General features: G+C 48.2%; 1 long non-coding RNA gene across 1 annotated transcript; it reads right to left on the reverse strand.

The window, feature by feature from the left end:
- Positions 1-2,591: 2,591 nt before the first annotated feature.
- Positions 2,592-9,554, reverse strand: LOC135362755 (uncharacterized). Its single transcript, XR_010407870.1, has 3 exons — positions 7,619-9,554; positions 6,034-6,229; positions 2,592-3,901 (listed from the first exon to the last, which is right to left on the reverse strand). It is a non-coding gene; the product is annotated as an uncharacterized LOC135362755 (long non-coding RNA).
- Positions 9,555-17,693: the final 8,139 nt, after the last annotated feature.

Below are 17,693 nucleotides of genomic sequence, written 5' to 3' on the forward strand. Positions count from 1 at the left end.
TGACTGTGGAAGCTGTTAAATACATCCCCCCAACTAAAAAATATCTCCCCCTAAATTCCCTTTCCTTTGAAGTTTGCAGCATAAACACCTTTGTTTCAAGAGAAACCCCATGGCTCAAGCAGATGATGCAGTTCCAGTACATTGCCAAGTACGTCCTCCAAGACCAGATAAAGGTAATGGGAGACCAGATAATAACGACTCCCAAACGGGGAAAATAAGCAGGAGAGAGCCCCTGGGAGAATATGACAGCCACGTTGTTATTTAAAAGCAGGACAGGAAAATTAAAAGGACAGAACGTTTTTAGAGTTCTTAATATAAATAAGAAAAGAGGCATATGAAAAAAAAAAAAGTAGGGATGCCTGGGTGGCTCAGCCTGTTAAGCGGCTGCCTTTGGCTCAGGTCATGATCCCGGGGTCCTGGGATTGAGTCCCTGCATCGGGCTCCTTGCTCAGCAGGGAGCCTGCTTCTCCTTCTATCTGCCGCTCCCCTTGCTTGTGCTCTCTCTGTCTGATAAATGAATAAAATCTTTTAAAAAAATGTATAAGTAACCTTGTCATGGGTATGTTTATGAATTTTATACTTTTAATGCTTTCTACACTTTTTCAGTTAGTATATATCTATTATATAATTAGACAAAGTAAAGAAAGTTATAAATACTTATCTGCTCCCCCAAATAAATTCTGCATAAACATTAGAAAAGGAGGAAATTCATACGTAACTGCACTGTGTATTGTGCATGCGTTTTTATCTTGCTCTCTGTGTGTATGTAGAAATTCTATTTCCTTTTTACTTTTCAGTATTTTATGCCTTTTCTATAGTGAGTATGTTTGGTTTTTTTTTTTATTTAGGTAAAAACAAAGTGATCCACCATAATAATAATTGTTAGGCAAGGACTTCAATAGTTGCTAAAAGCACCGGGTTGAAGGTTATTGGGAATATTCACAGGGTCTCAAATATCACCCCCCAAATTACTTTGTTAATTACAAACGGAAATGGGTTTCTTTACAATAGTGAAATCTGGAGGATATCGCCTTGACAGAATAATCACATTCACATCACCAGAATGAGACAAATTGACATCACGTCCCTCCTGATGTAATATCCTGAGCAGGATACAACACCACCTATAAAATATTCTTGCCAAATATTGTGATTGGAATCTACTTTTGAGGAAACAATTGGACAAATCCCAATTGTGGGGCATGCTACAAAACAACTAGCTTGGATTTTTTGAAATGTCAGCGTCATGAAAGACAAAAAAATAAACACTAGAGAACTGTTCTGGTATGAAGGAATCTAAAGGGAGGGATAGGCTGCGATGTGGCATTATTGGGATAATTGAAATTTCAATGTGTACGGGATATTAACTAACATTGTTTCATTTTTTGAGAGGGATAATACCATTCTGGTTGTATAGGAGAATGCCCTAGTCTTAGGATATACATGCCAAACTCTTTAGGAGAGAAGCATCATGATTCAGCAACTTTTCAATGGCTTGAGGGGGCTGAGGAGTATTTATTTTTAAGGTGTACATGTATATGGAAAGAAAGAGCTAAAGTAAATGAGACAAAATGAACAACGAGTGAATAGAGGTGAACAGTATGTATGTTCGTTGTATGATTTTTTCAACTTTTCTGTAGGTTTGAAGTCTTCCCGCATCAAAAGTTGGGCGGGTGTTGGGGAGGACACAGGAGTAAAGCCTCTCACGGTCACCCCCACCAAGAGACGGCTGTCCGGCTGTCCAGCTGTCCGGCCCACTTGCCAGTGGAGGATCCTGAAGCCTCAAGGCTTTTCGAAGCAACCAACCAGATTACTAGGGACTGCTTTTCAAGCAGCTTCCCGGTGTGGCTAGAGTCAGAGCCGGCCAACTGTGGGATGATGTCAGGACACAAAGGATGGACAGATTCCAGTTTGTCTGGTCCTGAGAAAAAAATAGGTCCTGTATCTTCGACAGCCCTGATAAGGCGCCTCCAGGGATATGAGTAATGGTCAGCCCCAGGGGATGAACCGGGGCTAAGAAAGCTGGACAATGGAAAGCCCTGAGCACCGTGACGAGGAAATTCTTCCCCTGAATTGCCTTTTCCTATTGAGATAAGATAGTACACAATAAAGGGCCAGGCTCAGAAGTGCTGCCACGGCTCCCAGCGGGAGCAGCCTGCTCGAGGTCCTGAGCGCCCGGCGCTGGCGGCGCCTGGGAGGTCGCCAAGAGGGCTCGCCCTGGCCTGCCACGGGGCAAAGTCATTGACCTTGGACGCAGAAGGCCTGCGGGCACGTCCTGGTCCCACCACTCCCCAGCTGTGAGACTGATTCCCGATTTTCTTGTCCCTAAGAAAGTTCACTCCTCTCCCACCTGCCTCATGGGTGGGCTGCCAACACTGAAAACCAACCGTGAATGGCCTTTTCAGCCCCTCCGGGCCAGTGAAGTATCCGTTATCATCATGACTTTGTAGGCGTGAAGCAATTTGTTTTGTAGCTCTCCCCCCTTTCCGGGTCCAACTCACCTGGATGTCTTTTAAGCCTTGACTGCATTTTTATTGTGAGATTGTATGAGTAAAGCACCTTTAAACTGCTGAGGAGGCCGAATTGAGATACTTTGAGATGCTCCCTCTCTCCTGAGCAAACCAAGAATGGCAGAAGATGTCACCCCTTTGATACACCTTCACCAGAAAATAGATCCCCACAGACAAGTGTTGTGCCAAGTGAGGAGCAAGAGAGCCTCGGAGCTGACACTGGGTCGGGGTGCTGCCCGGGAGGGCAAGCGGGGCCTCCTCTCAGTCCGAGATGTGGGCTTTGGCTTCTCAGGTGCGGTAGGGCAGAACTGGGAGAGCGGAAGGGGAACAGTGCCTCGGACTGGTCTTCAGGGGGGAGAGGACTGAGCTGAGTGAGGAGGTGTATGCGCCGAGCTCCCGGACACCGGAGTGACTCCAGCCCAGCTCCACCACCCCGCTCTCGAAGAGGCTTTGGGCAAGAAAGATCAGGTGATAAGCCAGGGTTCTTCCAAACTTCAGAATCTGAGCTACTTTTGTCTAGCAATGAATTTGCATTAACTTGTCCTCTGCTCACTAGCCATGCGACCTTGGACATGTTTCTTAGCTCTTCTCAGCTGTAAAGTGACATTATTAACATTTACCCTACTTACCGCATAGAGTTGTTATAAGCATCCACAGACGTAGGATGAGATTCCTGGTGAAATCATAAATGTACTCCCCTCTGTCTGTGTACTCTGTTCCCAGTTCTGGGGTGACCAGGTAAGTGCCTGGAGTGGCTGTCCCATGGGTCAGAGCAAAGGTCACATGTGCTCAAGGGATCAGCACTATATCAGATTTCACTAGCTGTCGTTCCTACATGGTGACCCCTATGGCTCTTTTAGTCTTCCCTATCTCCTGTCTTTACTCTGCCCTTCTTCCTTCCCTTGTGTTCCCTCAGCTAGCACTTTCTGAGAGGTTCTATGTCCCAGATAACCTGCTGGGCTGGGGGGAGTGCTCGAATTCCATGCACTGGAGACTGGGTGTCCTGCCTGGTGCTGGAGAACCTAGAGCCGGGACAGGATGAGGTGAGCAGGGGTCTCAGGGAGGTTTGTGCTGTGGGCTCACAGGGTGGCAGTCCTTTGGCCGGGGCAAGGCTGGAAGAGTGGAGGCCAGACAGGGGAAGTGTTCACCAAGAATCAGACATTTGAGCCTGTGTTTGAAGGACACATAATGATTTTCCACACAGAGAAGACAAGGGGTAAACATGAACAAGCGTGTGGATGCATCTCGAGCACCATGGACTTTGCTTCCCTGCTCCCCAGGCCTTCACCAGCTCCTTCCTCTGGTCTGCTTCTACAGGCAGCTTTTTTCTAAGCAAGACGATCTGAAAGCTGGCAACAGGTCTTGGAATCACTGGTGGCTGTTCCTGGGGGCTGTAAAATATTACTATGAAATCAAGGCAGGAATTCTCAACCCTGGCCATGCACCAGAATCACCTGGGGTTTGGTTTTGGTTTTTTTAATTCAGGTTTCCTGGCCCCACCTTTCATATCTTCCGATTCAGGCCCCCTGGGATTGGTACGGTCCGCTCTCACAAATCTGAGGTGGAAATACTGTCACACCCACTTTGTTTTTCCAGTCTCTCCCTGAAGACTGCACACGTTTTCTTGCGGGAAGCCCAGCAAACCTTAGGAAAGATTTCCACCTCGCTTGGGGTTGCTGAGAACCCCGAAGCCTTCGCTGGTCCAAAAAGTGAAGGGGCTGTGATGGGGTCAGGGGGCACTAGTCCGGCCTCCATTCCTGGAGGGGAGAGGATGGGCGATGAACTGTCCACTACTTATCTTCCCTATGCCTCACTTTCCTCATCTGTGAAATGGGAATAAAAACAGTTCTTCCCTCATAAGCTAGGCTAAAGGAGCTCAGAGAACGTAAGAAGCACACGGTGAGTGCTCAGTGATGATCGCTGCCCTGCAGTTAGGGCAGTGGGCTCTGGAGCCAGATTCTCTGGTTGGCAGCCTGGCAGCTACTCTCCGTAGAACCACCGTGCCTCAGTTTCTTTCTCTGTACAATAGGGGTGGTCGTGACTCCCTCCCGGAACTGTTACTGGATATTATTAAATGAATGAATAAGCGCAAGCCTCTGAGATCAACGCGGGGCAAACACCACCAAAGAAACGTTAGCAGTTACCGTGACTTCTGCCGTGACCTCTCGCAGCCTCGTGGTGTCACTGTTGGACACCGATCCTCTCACTTCTCAGCCGGTGCTCGCCCCCCCCCCCCCCCCCCCCCCGCCGGACTCCCAGCAGCCTTTCAGGTCCAACTGTGGCCCTTCAAGGGGGGACAGCTGCCTCCCCCTCTGCTGCCCGTGGCTGAGGGTACCCTGACTTGGTCTCCCAGTGTAGCAGTTCACCACATAGCCTCCTCCCAGGAGACCGGCTGGCTGCGCAGAGCCGAGTCAGACCCGGATCCAGCCCCTCCAGCTGGCGAAACCAGATTCCCCATTCTCCCACCCTCTTCCCCGCGGGGACCCACCCTGCACCCATAGCTTTCCTGTGACCCACCTGGACTCTAACGGTCTGAGCCTATCCCCTTCCCCAATGAGGCTACTCTTTTTTTCTTGTTTTGTTTTGTTTTTTTAAAGATTTATTTAGGGGCACCTGGGTGGCTCAGTTGGCTGGGCGTCTACCTTCAGCTCAGGTCATGATCCCAGGGTCCTAGGATCGAGCCCCGCATCGGGCTCCCTGCTAAGCAGGGAGCCTGTTCTCCCTCTGCCTGAGGCTCCCCCCTGCTTGTGCTCTCTCTCCCTCTCTCTCCAACAAGTAAATAAAATAAAATCTTTAAAATATATATAAAGATTTATTTATTTATTAGAGAGAGAGCACGAGCACGAGGGGCAGAGGGAGAGAATCTCAAGCAGACTCCATGCTGAGCGTGGAGCCCAACGTGGGGCTTGATCTCATCGCCCTGAGATCACGACCTGAGCTGAAATCAAGAGTCTGTTGCTTAACTGACTGTGCCACCCAGGTGCCTCGAGGCTACTCTTTCAAAGGAAGTTATCCGGGGGAGTCCTGGGGTCCCCACACCCCATTTTGTTCAGAAGGCTGTCTGTTCTCTGTGGCACCAAGCAATTCACCCTCATTAGGGAGATTCCCCAAGAGATCACCAGGTGTCCAACAGGTACCTTTCTGCTGGAGATACTGCCAGGGAGCCTAAGACACTATTTTGCTTCTTAAAGAGGCAAAAATCTCTGCTTCGAAATCATGTCATGTTTAAAAAAGAAAAAAAGAAATCACATCATGTGTAATTTTTAAAAACCCCACGATTCTAATATGTGATTCTAATATGCAGCCAAGGTAGAGAATCACTGAAATAGGAAGACCGACACCTGATGGTTATTAAAACTCATCTGTGCTCATGGCGGTGTGCTTATTCCCTGGAGGCTGCCATTCCTCAGAACACTTTGATCCTAAAATATTGGAGCTAAATCCATCCTTGGAGATCAGCCGACTCACTGATCGCCAAACTCCGTGCACAGCAGAATCATCTGGGGGTGGGGGTTCTGCTTACCATACACATTCTCACGTCCTGCTGCCTCAGTGGGTCTGGGAGTGGCAGAGTATTGAGATGCCACTCACACCCGTGAGGAGGGTGTGGACAAAGTGGGTGGAAGGCTGCCTACTCAGTCGTGCCTGAGCAGGAAGTTGTGCGAGGCCCAGGTGGCATCCCAGGGAGAATCCAGCAGTGAGGATGTGGGCATCAGAAGCTGGAAACAAGAGTGGGATTCTCAAAGTTCAATTTTAAATCGCTTGCCAAATAATATATCCCCTATCTGGCTTTTGGAGCGTATTCTCAGATGGAAGAAATATGTATGTCCAAAGCAGGAACCCCAGTATCAGAACCCTCCATGGGAGCGGAGGTGAGCCCCTGGGAACGCAAGCTGGGAGGACAATTGCTGCCAACCGTCAGCGAGGAAAGCCTCAGGCTCCGATGACCTCATGGCTCTTTTCTGTGGCCGGTGACCGGACACTCCCTTCCCGTCTGCCCACCTCCACCCACAGGCATATCAAACAGATGACCACATGAGCGCAGGGGAAAAGTGTTCCCCATCGATAACACACATCGTCACGCGCTACTGCCTCATCTCCTGAAAGTCCCGTGATGTCAGGCTGAGCAAGCCCGAGTGAGGTCCGCGGGAACCCTCTCTCCCTGGACACACAGGAATTGTTTGGAAAGTCGTGCAAGGGCAAATGCCTGGTCAGGCCTTGAACTCTCTGTGTGAAACCTTTATAGCTCCGACAGCTCAAGTCACATTTGCTCCTTGCCTTGCTGGGCATGGTTTTGTTTTTCTGAGCAGGGTTCGTTGTGAGAGGTAAAAGAATATACCTCGGAAGGGGTCTCCCCCACCCCACCTCTCTGCCTTCAGGCAGTGACCCTAAGTGACCTTCCAAAGAACTCAGGTAGTGAGAAGGAACTCAAGCTGTGGGACCAGAGCCTCCTGGGTATCATCATTCCCAACATAATGCCAGAGGATCACCAAAATCAGTCTTTTCCCCACGTGATCAGGCTCTCAAGCCTCTGACCGCTCCCCAACCTTCCCGGGCTCCTGTTTGGCTAAATATCTGGGAGCTGAGACAATGCCTCACTGAAGCGGTGGTGGGCAAGTGCTGGAAAGTCACGTGATTGTCCACAGCGAACCAATTTTTCAAAGACCATTTTCCTCTCACTCATCACCTCCCCCACACCCCACGATAAGATAGGGTCCCCAGAGCACAATAATCCTTTCCTGAGATACAATGTAGAGGCCCCTGAGAAAAGAAACAAAAGTGAGGCTAATTTTGGCTTTTCTGGGACTAAAGAAAAGGAGGCAGGCAGGCCCCATCCAGCTCAAGGAAGCCGGGGTGGGCCTGGTTTCATTGCTCCAGGGTATCTGCTCAGATCACCAGGGGATTTGGAGAACAATGCAAGGGGGGGGGTGGGGACGATGGGAACAGAGTCTTGGCCTGGGCCACGGAGCCGGAAGTCTGGTCCAGGCTCCGAAGAGGTCTCTAAAATGACAATCCATGACTTCAGACTTGAGTTTTTTTAACTGCAAACTCCTCACCATGGCTCCCCAACTAAATTATTAATGAATTAAGATTCAGGGATTCCTTACAGACCAGCAGCAGTCCTCTTGCTCTTCGGGGCTCTGCAACTCCCCTGAAGTTGTAGGCGACTGTTGGTATGCATCAGCACTTTTTTCAGGGGTGAGGGTCCTTGACTTTCCTCTGATTCTCAAAGGGATCTACCATCCAAAACAGATGTGCACCTCTAGGAGGAGTGTGACGGCCAGGCAGAGCTCCTGTCCTTTACGGCAAATGCTGGTCAGATTTCAGTGGCGTTAGAACTGGCTGGGTATCAGGTTAAAACACAGACTCTGATTCAGTAGGTCTGGGCGGGGCTCACAGTGTGCATTTCTGACCATCTCTACGTGACTCAGAGTCTGCTGGCCCCCGGACCACATGACTGAGTAGCAAGGCCTGAGGGCCAGCACTGAGTCTCTCCCTCCAAGCCCGGATCATGGCCACAGCCTCCTAACTGATCTCTTGTCCACCCTCCCGATGGCCACCAGAGTGACACAGTTCTAATCTCATTCTTCCTCCTTCTGTTCCCCCCACCCGAGCTTCTATGTTAAATAATGGCCCCCGAGAACCCATAAACAAAACGTTCCATGATTTATCTTCATCCTATCTTTGTTCGGAGCAATTCATTCAATTCGCACTGGATTACAGAAGAGCAAGGACTGGGGGGAGTCAGACCAGTCTGAATGCACATGTGCAATGGGAATAAAAATACCTTCCTCGTGGAGTAACCGTGAGGAGCAAATGAGGTAGTGTAGGCAGAGCATTTAGCCCAGCACTTACACAGCAAATGCTCGCTAAGCAGGAGCCCTTGTGGCTTCATCATACGTGCCCTAGAGTTTCCATTTGACACGTGATTCCCTGCTTGGATTGTTCTCCCAGTTCCCCTTGTCTGCCTGCATCAAATGCCACCTCCTCCTCCAATCCTTTCTGATCCCCCAGGTACCATCCTGTCTTTCACTCCAATTGTCACACTGTGGGTGATTTCTTTCTCTATCCTACCCGCAGCCGTGGCCAGCATGGTTCGAGGCACATATTAATAATTGTCACTAGTGGGACTCCTGGGTGGCTCAGTCGGTTAAGCGTCTGCCTTCAGCTCAGGTTATGATCCCAGGGTCCTGGGATCAAGCCCCACATCAGGCTCCTTGCTCAGCGGGTAGCCGGCTTCTCCCTCTGCCTGCCGCTCCCCCTGCTTGTGCTCTCTCTTTCTCTCTGACAAATAAATAAATAAAATCTTTAAAAAAAAAATCATTGTCACTAGTAAAGTCTTATGCAATTGAATCATGTTCTTATTTCTTTTGGTTGTGCATGTGTAATACATGCCTGTAATACCTACTCCTTAGCCACAATACATATATATGTATTATCCTATAATTGGAGAGGTTTGCTTAGTTATTTCTTTTTTCCCCCCGATTAATTTAATCCTCAGTAATATCTATTACTTCTGCCCTGACAAGCTGCAGATCTCAAGAGAGTATTGGATTAGCATGGGCATTACCTTATATTGGAATCAGTTCACTCAATGAATATGTGTGGGCATCTTCCACGTACCAGGCGCAATAAATGATAGTGGTGAAGACCATCACATTTGCTTAGCAACAACACAGGCATGTGTAGCCTTCCTTTTGGAGGCATGGGCCCTAGGCCAGCTTCTCCCACTCAGGAGAGAACATGGCCTGTGCTGGGCCTCCCTCTGTCAGCCCCATGGTGTGCCCTCAGGGAGCCCTAAATACCAGGGATGATCTGCCCTAGACCTAAACAAGGATCCCCTGAAGCCATTTTCCAACTGCAGAGTTGTTTGGGCAGATTAGCGTAATTCTCTGCAAAATCAGTCCTTCTGAGTATTTGTGCTCCCATCCAAGGCTCAATTCCCCCCAAAATAAAGGCTCCCACCCAACCAGTCTTCACAACTTAAAGATGTTGCTGATCTTTGTCTTGATTCTGAGAGGTAAGCAGGGCAGAGTTCTAGATCCCCCCCTTTTTTTTTTTTAGTATTTTAATTTATTTATTTGACAGAGAGAGAACACAAGCAGGGGGAGTGGGGGAGGGAGAAGCAGGCTTCCCGCCGAGCGGGGAACCCGATGCGGGGCTCGATCCCAGGACCCCGGGATCATGACCTGAGCCGAAGGCAGCCGCTTAACCGACTGAGCCACCCAGGCGCCCCTCCCCATTTTTTTTAAAGATTATTTATTTACTTATCTATTTATTTGAGAGAGAGAGAGGGCACGCACAGCGGGGAAGAGCAGAGGGGAGGAGCAGAGAGAGAGGGAGAAGCAGACTCCCCGCTGAGCAGGAAGCCCACCGCGGAGCTTGATCCCAGGACCCCAGGATCATGACCTGAGGCCCTGAGCCAAAGGCAGACGCTTAACCAACTGAGCCACCTCGGCGTCCCTAGATCCCTATTTTTAAGTTGCGGTGCCACAAGTTCAGAGGAATGAAGGGGTCAACCCAAGGTCTTGTAGCAAGTAAAGCAAACACTCAAAACCCAAAACCAGGGCACCTGGGTGGCTCAGTTGGTTAAGCGACTGCCTTCGGCTCAGGTCATGATCCTGGAGTCCCGGGATCGAGTCCCGCATCGGGCTCCCTGCTCAGCAGGGAGTCTGCTTCACCCTCTGACCCTCCTCCCTCTCATGCTCTCTCTCATTCTCTCTCTCGCAAATAAATAAAATCTTAAAAAAAAAAAAAAAATTAAAACCCAAAACCAGACCTGCTGACTGTAGGTCCAGCGGTTCTTTCTGTTGTGACAGGATCCTGGGCCTCTTAGCTAGGAAAAGTTGAAGCAGGCTATCAAAACCACCCCTCTGCTCTGTATTCCTGAAAGGGAGGAGGGGCCCAGGTGAGGTCTCACAGCTGTGGGAGGTGTGGTGCTGGAGGCAGGGTGGCCCTTCCATGTGTCGATTAGCCGGAGAAGAAGCTTGAATGTAGAGGATGGGCCTTAACACTGCCTGCTGGCCTTTTGGGACGCCTGGGTGGCTCAGTCGGTTAAGCGTCTGCCTTCGGCTCAGGTCATGATCCCAGGGTCCTGGAATTGAGTCCCGCATCGGGCTCCCTGCTCCGCGGGGAGCCTGCTTCTCCCTCTGCCTCTGTCTCTCTGTCTCTCATGAATAAATAAATAAAATCTTAAAAAAAAAAAACACTGCCTGCTGGCCTTTCTCTCTGATTCTGAGCTCCACCAGCTGCCCAGGGCCTCAGGAACTTGTTGGTCCTCCACCTGCACCTAAAGCAGGGAGGCAAGCAACCTCCCTCTCAGAAGGCAAGTGTGCGGAAGCAGGAGCAGATTTTCTTAATAGATACGACTTCTCGTGGCTGATTCCTATCAGCTGTCCCTCAGCTTTTAGCCAGGCCGTATTTAGCTGGGAATCAGGGGTCCTCTGTCCAGCGTGATAGTAGCACCTGTGATTAGTGAGATCACCAAAGGTAAGGTGACTCTCAGAAAATAAGTCCAGCTGCCCTCCCCCTGGGAAGATGTCCCTCCGTCGCTACCTTTAGGATTAGCGATTTTTGTTGAGGAAACCCAAGTTTCCGTATATGGGGAATATAAAAATTTCCATCAATCACTTCTCGGTACTTTTCAAGGATTGGGGTTCACAAGCTTCGAGCTCCAGTCCCAGCTCTGCTGCCAACAGGCCAGAGCCGGGAACTGGGCCTCCCTGCTGAGGGCTGTCGTCATGCAGGGTTAAGTGGTTTCGGGCTCCAGTGCACATTCAAATCACCTGGGGAAATTTTTTAAACAATACCTAAGCAGGGACCTCACCCTCGGATTCTTTTTTTTTTTTTTTTTTTTTTCAGATTTTATTTATTTGACAGAGAGAGACACAGTGAGAGACGGAACACAAGCAGGGGGAGTGGGAGAGGGAGAAGCAGGCTTCCTGCCTAGCAGGGAGCCCGATGTGGGGCTCGAACCCAGGACCCCGGGATTATCACCTGGGCTGAAGGCAGACACTTAATGACTGAGACACCCAGGCACCCCTCACCCTCAGATTCTTAATCAGTTGGGCCGCATGGGGCTGAGGAGTGGTGTGGTTTACAAGATCTCCCAGGAGATCTAGTGTATAGTCAAGAAGCAGGATGGGTTCATCTCTGAGCTCTTCTGAAGAACTGAGTAAAAACTCAGGTGTCCATCTGGTCCACATTCCGCAATGCAGCCTGTGGCCACTCCAGCCTTTAGAGCAGACGCACTACACGGGGGGGGGGGGGGGGGGGGGGGGGCACTGGTCAAGTCCCTTATATTAAAGGGCAGAGGCCCTGGGGAGCAATGGGTCCAGGCACACAGCCAGGCCGAGCAAGCAGGTGTCCAGGCGTCCAGCCCCAAGCCAGTGGCCCTGTCTTAATGCCACACGATGCTGGAGGAAGCCAGGGGTATCACTTTCAAAGTAACACTTTTGCCCACAGACTTCTGCACTTAATAAGTGTGTTTCCAAGCCCCAGAGAAGCTGGTTGTTCCCATCACAGAGGAAGAAGCTACAAGGGGAAGGCCGACTTGGTCACACGGCACCATGATGACAAAGGCTGTGTACATGAAACAGAAGCCCTTGCTTCCCTTCCTTTTCACCTTGACTTAGCTGTTGAGAAGCAGCAGGGCTCAGGTGCAGCGAGCTCCACTGAGAACAGGGGCATGCCTGTGTGGGGTGCTCCCACCCCCTGGATGTCCCAGGAAGAAGAGAGAGCGCCCCCTAGGCACCGCGTCTCTGGCAGGGCAGCTCTGCGGCAGCGCTTTGGGTACCCCGGTATCTCTCACATGTTACCAAACCCTTTCCCATGTTCGCCGGTTTCCCCTGCCCTGTGTTCAGACCCGAGCTATCTCGGCTGCCCCCAACCACATCATTCCATCTGGAAAGGCGAGATGGCAGGGAAGCTACCCCTGGCGGGGCAGGGGGCCTGCGTAGGAGGGGATGAGCAGGAAAACTGTAAGGCTTTCCGTTGTCCTCTGGGTCAGCAGAACAGCTGCGAGGTGCCCTGGCATTAAACTGTAGCCTGCCAATGTGCAAAGTCTTGCTGGCTCCTGCGGAGTGCTGCACATCACCACACATGCATATTTGTGGCTGTTTACAAAGAGGGAGAAGACTATTTCCATCCCAGTCCATGAAGCCATGTAGATTTCTTTTCAGCTTTGCTCAGTGGAGGAGTCATTGTTGAAGCCCTGCTGTTATTTCACTACCCCTTCCCACTCAGCTCAAAATCCATTTAAAGTCACAGAGTACCTCCGGCAACTGTGCATGCCATAGACATGTAGCAAGCAAAGAGTCTGGCCAGCCCGGCGAAGTGGCTTTGTAGCTCTCAGCTGATGCTTCCCTTTCAGGAAACGACAAAATCTCCACCAGTGCAAGGTTATTTGGGCTGATGAAAAATCTGATAGACCAAGAACACTATCTATAGATGCTTTGGCTGCAAGAGCCAGGACACTGAAACACCTGTCAGTCTGGGTCCCTGTCAGCTGTCTTCGCTCTAGCATTCTGCCATACGACTCTGGTCTGGCTTTGACTGACCTCTGCCATACCGTGCATGGCAGCCAGTCTCCAAGATGGCCCCTAATGATCCTCATCGCTTGGTATTGACTCCCTCAGTGGTCCCCTTGAATAATGAAGAGGGCTGATCCATGTCACCAATAGGGTATTGCAGACCTGAGGGTGTATCAGGTCTACCTTCCGAGGCGAGGTCATTAACAAAAATTGCAGCTTCCATCTTGGGCCATTGAATTTCTCACTTGGGGAAGACAGCCGCCACATTGTGAGGATGTTCAAACAACACTGTGGAGAGACCATGTCAGGAGGAATCGACTTCCGGCATGAGCTTGCCGGGTGCATGAATGAGCTATGTCTGGAAGTGGACCCTCCAGTCTCAGTGAGGTCTTCAGACAATGCTCGGTCCTCAGTGTTTGAGTCTTCAGCTGAGTCTCCAGACAGCATGGAACAGAATTCAGCTGATCACATTTTGCCCTGTCTGAACTCCTGACCCACAAATATAATGGGATGATAAGTTTGTTGTTTTCTGCCATTAATTTGCAGGGATGATTTGTAAGGCAAGAGGAGATGACTCCAGCCTAATTGTGTATGGATACGGGCCATCACAAAACTGTATCTGCAAAACCCGGCCCACTTTATAAAGGAATCATTTAAAGTTGGATTCTTAAAAACCTACCTTCTAAATCGTATTATATAGTCTTACATATTCATAATAGAGGTGGGTCCTCCACCTACAAGTACCAAGGAAGGCTCAAATGCACTTTGCTGGTGGAGGGACAATATGAGTCCGCTAAAGGAGCCCTCACTTGAATGAGCAATCAACACTCACCACTCCTCCCAATAAACCTGTCTTAGCCCCTGGGAGTCTCACCTTGGTCTCTACCACTCCCTTGGAGTCATCCTCTCCTCAGTCATCAAGGGCCTCCTCATCTACAACTCCAAGAGCCCAAGTTCTAATTCTCCTGTACCTTCTTGGTCTACCCCCACTTTGACTTCCCTGATACCAACCACCCTTTGTTCCTCTTTGGTCTACCTACTCCTTCCTCTATTTTACTGACGAATCTTCCCCCTCAAACCTTTTTCATCATGGACTTCTCTCAAGAATCAGCCATTTTCTCTTTCTGACTAAAGAGACATGGGCTGCCTTGGGATGCAGTGAGCTTCCTGCCCCTGAAGGTGTTAGTAGATACAGGTGACCATCTAGCAGGGATGCTATGGGAAGAATTCCAGCAGGGGTCTCTGAGGTGCTACTCGACAATATGTGTAATTACTGAAAGACCTAGATACCAAGATACCTTTAAAGATATTTGGAACCAGGACTATTATTCCCAGAATTCAAACTCATCCTAAAGAGTCAAAGCTGGACAGGATCTTTGAAAGCATCTACAATGGTCTCATTCAATCTAAAATTTCAACTCTCTCTAAAGAGCTAAATCCCATTGTTTTTTCATGACTAGGCCTATTTTCCAAGAGCTAGTTCCAAGTTTGATCCAGGAAACTATACAGCTGCCCTTAGATATAGCCCAAGTCTCTCAAACTTAGGCTGGCTAAATCAAATACACTCTCATTTACTCCAAACCTACTCATCCTCTTGACTTCCTTATCTCAATTAAGCACACTACCCTCTGGTTGGGTCTCCAAGGTAAAACCTTAGAATCATTCTTGTCTCTTTTCCCTGTCCTTCAAATCTATATTTTATCAGTTGCCAAGACTTATCTCTTCTTTCTCCTTCATGTTCTTCTCTTTCTTCCCCTCTGTATTAGTCAGGGTTCTTGAGAGAAACAGAAATATACATATAGTTGACCTTTGAACATTGTGGGGCTTAGGGGCACCAACCTCCCACATAGCCAAAAATCACATATAACTTTTGACTCTCCCAAAACTTAACTGCTAATAGCCTACTGTTGACTGAAGTCTTATCAATAACATAAAACATTGATAAACACATATTTTGTATTTGATATGTACTATATACAGTATTCTTATAATAAAGTAAGCCAGAGAACAGGAAATGGTATGAAGAAAATCCTGAGGAATACATTTACAATTACAGTACTGTAGTGTATTTATTGAAAAAAAAAAACCCGCATAGAAGTGAACCTGCACGGTTCAAACCTGTGTTTGTTCAAGAGTCAGTTATTGAGATATATAATTTGTTTTAAGGATTTGGTGCACGGGGCGCCTGGGTGGCTCAGTCGGCTAAGCGTTTGCCTTCAGCTCAGGTCATGATCTGCTTTCTTTCCTTGTGGCTTTAGGCTCCGCTGGTCTAGACATCTTAGTTCCAAAAAGAGGAATGCTTTTACCAGGAAACACAATGATTCCATTGAACTGGATGTTTAAACTGCCACCCAGCCACTTTGGGCTCCTCATGCCTCTTTATTAACAGGGAAAAAAGGGGGTTACTGTCCTAGGCAAAGGATGTGAACACATCTAAAGAAACTTAATACATACAGGCACATTTTCTATCCATTCTTCTTATAAGAAATAGAAAAAGGAAAGAAGCACATATATGGAACGAGCCACTTTTGAAGTTCCAATATAGGTATTGAGGATTGTGTCCACTTCGCTAGACTACAGTCCCCAGTTTTTCAATCAAACACTAATCTAGATAGGGCACCTGGCTGGCTCAGTCAGTATCATGCGACTCTCAACCTCAGGGTTGTGAGTTCAAGCCGCACGTTGGGCATGGAGCCCACTTAAAAAAAAACAAAAACAAAAAACAAAACCATTAATCTAGATGTTGTGTGTGAAGGTATTTTGTAGATATGATTAAAGTCTTTAATTAATTGACTTATGTAAGGGACATTATCCTAGATAATCAGTTGGTTTAATCAGTTGAAAGGTCTTAAGAGCAGAGCTGAGGCTTCCCTGGAGAAGAAATTCACCTGAGAGTTCCAGCCCACCTTTCCTGATGGTTTGCCCTATAATTTCAGGCTTACCTAGTCAACCCCCACAATTGCATAAACCAATTCCTTGCAATGAATGTCTTAATATATTCATATATATCTCTTACTTGTTCTTCTCTAGTTGAATCCTGACTGATAGAGACATTAGAAACCCTTCTCCAAAGCCCCTCCCTTTTCCCACCTTCCCATCCAGCAGAGAAACCCAAGAGTTAGGGAGCATGCAGGCAATATTTTCTGAAGTTAATGGAAAAGCACCTTGTATTGAAACTCTAGGATTTGAAAAGCGGAGGGACTTCTGTTGCTCTACAAAATGAAAGATTAAAATTATGTTGACAAAAGGAATATGAAGTATTCCCATAACCCATTGAAAGATCGCATTCATCACTGGAGCTTTGAGTAAAGAAGTGTCCACCCTGTTTTGGGTTCTGAGATCTAAAATAGGATGAGGGAGACTCTCCCCTCCAAGATCAGTGTCAAGAATTGGAAACACTTTCATTGAGGCTGCCAAGGGGGAACTGAAGGGAACAAGAGAATAGCGCCTTTTGTACACCCTTTGCAAAGTGACTCAGAGCGTGGAACATGGGGTGGAAATTACAGGGTGACAGATTTACTTCTGCCAAGAAACGTCTTTTATTTTTTATTTTTTATTTTTTTTAAAGATTTTATTTATTTATTTGAGAGAGAGAATGAAATAGAGAGCATGAGAGGGGGGAGGGTCAGGGAGAGAGGCAGACTCCCCGCCGAGCAGGGAGCCCGACGTGGGACTCGATCCCGGGACTCCAGGATCATGACCCGAGCCGAAGGCAGTCGCTCAACCAACTGAGCCACCCAGGCGCCCAAGAAACGTCTTTTAAGTGCTCTTTCTGACTAAAGGGAAAGGGGCTGCCTGGGGAAGAAGTGAGCTTCTTGTCTCTGTAGGTGTTAGTAGGTACGGGGTGCCACCGAGTAGGGGTGGTGCAGGAGGGATTCAAGTGTAGACTCTGAGGCACTATTCAACAACCGAATTTTCTAGTTACTGGGAGACTTAGATACTGAGATAACTTTAAGAATATTTGGGGCCAGGACTATGAGATGCTGTATTATAAACTCAGTGTTAAAACTCATCGTAGAGAGCCAGAGCGGGATAGGATCTTTAAAATCGTCTTGTCTAACTTCCCTCCTCCTCCTCTTTTGTATCAATGAAAAAGGGTTAGGCTCAGAGAGAAGTGACTAGCTCAAGGTCATACAGCTAAAAAGTGGAAGATTTGGGCTGGAACCTGGAGCTTGGAGGCAGTTCCATCTCTCAACATCTTTGCTGGTCTCATCATCAGATCTGCCCAGCAATATCTGGAGACTTACCAGGAAAAAAAAATAATAATGGAAACAATTAAACCTTGACAAATGACAGCTTCTTCAGATATCATTTAAACACAAAGAAATATAAGGAGCTCAACTGCCGAAGCTCCTTGATAACATCAAGGAAAAGGAATCATTTCACATAAATCTCAGAGATTATGTCATCTAAACATACAAGCAGTTAGTGGAAGCTCCAGCTCATTATGAAGGAAATGATTCTTATAAATAGTTTCTATCTAGAGATACTGTTTGGCGTCTTCAAATCATAGATTCCTGAAATAGGAAGACCTACCATAGAGGTCATCTGACCAGGACACGCTGATCCTGCAAATATGGGGCAGGGCAAATGCCACCCTCAACTCCGTTTCCAGGGTACCTCGTACCAGTCGCTGCTCCAGCACTTTGAA

The sequence above is a fragment of the Mirounga angustirostris genome, unplaced genomic scaffold, assembly GCF_029215605.1.
Source record: "Mirounga angustirostris isolate CCGP_5_RB_7025 unplaced genomic scaffold, mMirAng1.0.hap1 SCAF_1, whole genome shotgun sequence".
Taxonomy (NCBI): domain Eukaryota; kingdom Metazoa; phylum Chordata; class Mammalia; order Carnivora; family Phocidae; genus Mirounga; species Mirounga angustirostris.